This window comes from Cebus imitator, unplaced genomic scaffold (genome assembly GCF_001604975.1).
Source record: "Cebus imitator isolate Cc_AM_T3 unplaced genomic scaffold, Cebus_imitator-1.0 Scaffold272, whole genome shotgun sequence".
Classification (NCBI taxonomy): domain Eukaryota; kingdom Metazoa; phylum Chordata; class Mammalia; order Primates; family Cebidae; genus Cebus; species Cebus imitator.
The window spans coordinates 2,684,291-2,686,526 of record NW_016107587.1 but is presented as its reverse complement, the minus strand read 5'-3'; the positions used below and the strand labels follow the sequence as shown (position 1 = coordinate 2,686,526).

Sequence of the window (2,236 nt, the reverse complement as noted above, 5' to 3'; positions counted from 1 at the left end):
TTGTTCTTGTTTTTTTGTTTTATTTTTCTTTTTTGAGCTTAAGAAATAACAATTTATTGAGAATTCCCAGGTTGGTGGTTATCTCCTCCCAGCCTTGAAGGAGTGAACAATACTGTAGGAAATCACTGAGAAGTCACACACTGTCCCAATAGCCCCGGCCGACACAGGGAGGAGGAAAGTAATTTCCCAGAAAAAGGGCTGGTCTTTAGTCTTCCTTAATCCAAGAGGGGTCCCGGGTACTGGTGCAGGGGACCATCCCATGATATTGGGGCCGGGTAGGGTTGTGCTGGACCCCAAGCTGGCTCCTCAAAAACTGGAGAAGCAGATCCATTTCCTCTGGGGGTGGAGGTCTTGGTGACAAGGCTCATTTCTTACCCTTGATGAGGCTGTCCCTTCCTCGGGTGAAACTTGCATCCTATAGATTCAGCACAGGGTTGTCGGCAGTGAGATGGATAGGGTTCTGTGATGTGACGATCATCTTGGAGATTTCTGGGCTGCCCAAATCATGCAAAGTGTGATGCAGCCAGGGTTCTTGCTCAGTGCTTCTCCAAGCATCTTGGCAACCTGGACCTCACCCTCGGCCTGCACAGTCTTCTGCTGCTGTTCCCGCTTCACTTTTTCTACCAAGAACTGGGCCTGCTGGGCCTCCTGCTGAGCCACTTTCATCACTGTTAGTTCCATCACATAAAACTAAGAAAAGATCTATCCTTTAGAAATGCCTGATACACAGGGGAAAAGTGGGTAAGTGTTGGCCATGACTGTTAGAAAAATATCCTCTGTACTAAAGGGCCGAGGTTCTATCCACAACCTTCATTGTGCATCTTAAATTTTATAATGTTTGTTTCAGTACATAATCAAATTAGATGTTCTTTTAAGTATATGTATTTTGCCACAGAATGGGAGTGGAGAAGGCAAATAAAATTTTCAACAATATGAACAGAAAAATTTGTCAAGAACTATTTCAAAATAATGGAATCGTAATGTTTTTATAACAAAAATCGGTCAAAATAGCCAGCAGCTGTGTACCTTCTACAGCAGCTGTGTACTGTCAGCCAAAGCTCAGCTCTGTGATGGCTATGTCATCCAGGATGAGGCTGAAGTCCTTGGCCCTCTCTGTCAGCTCCTGGAGGATCGACAGGGATACCTGGGCGTGCTGGGTGATCAGCTGTGAGGCACTGAACTTGGCCACCACACTCTTGAGCACCTCCTTGACAATGGATGGCAACACTTGTTCCTCGTAGTCTAGCCCCAGGTGCTGGTGCCTGCTAGGAAGTTCATGAGCACTGGGTCAAGACAGCACTCACAGGGAAATATTCACCATCTGCAGGTCTTTGGAGCCTGTGGGGAGGAGATTTTTCGAGGCCTGGCCCGAATGCCACAGATAACGGGGTAGTGGAACCAGGGGATCCTGAAGTGAAGGCCCTCGGCCAGGATAGTGTCCTGCTGCAGTCCACCGATCCGATTAAAGAAGATGGCTCTGTGCCCGCCTTCCACAGCGATCACGGATTCCAGATACGGTAGGCCACGGCGCCAGCCGCCAGCAACAGCTTCAGCGCGGTGCCCATGCCCCCAGGCCCGGCGGGCAGCCGTCCCGCCAAGTCCTTCAAGTTCTGGGCCATGTGTAATCTTCAGGCTGGCGGCATCAGAGGTGAGAAGGGGATGCTGGCCCGCCTCTACCCCACTCCAGCTTAGTGCACCTTCACACCAAGTTAAAGTGTTCTTATTACAGGTTTTTCTCATGTTGCTCCTCCCTGCACTCCACAGCACTCAAGTCGTGGAGTGTCACATGGCCGATGGCAGGTATCCACCACTCATAATCACCTTCTCTCCAGAGACCAGTGCTACTTTCTGCAGGACCGTGCTCATTTTAAAGCTTATTTTTCCTTCCAGAAGCTTCTAAGCCCCTCACACAGTTGCTTCTAATCTACTAAGTGGATGTCAAACTAGTTTAAGGAACATAGACCTTAGATTTAGCACACTGGGTTTGAACCTTGCTTACATCATCTTCCAGCTGGTGAACTGCACAAATAACAGGTCAGATCGTTAGTTTCATCACATAAAACTAAGATAATAAGATCTATCCTTTAGAAATGCCTGATACACAGGGGAAAAGTGGATAAGTGTTGGCCATGATTGTTAGAAAAATATCCTCTGGACTGCAGTGCCAGGGTTCTATCCACAACCTGCATTGTGCCTCTTCAATTCCACAGTGATTTGTTTCAGAACATAATCAAAT

At 47.9% G+C, this 2,236-nt stretch overlaps 1 pseudogene; it reads right to left on the bottom strand.

The window, feature by feature from the left end:
• Window positions 1-364: 364 nt before the first annotated feature.
• On the bottom strand, window positions 365-1,631 carry LOC108284198 (annotated as a pseudogene).
• Window positions 1,632-2,236: the final 605 nt, after the last annotated feature.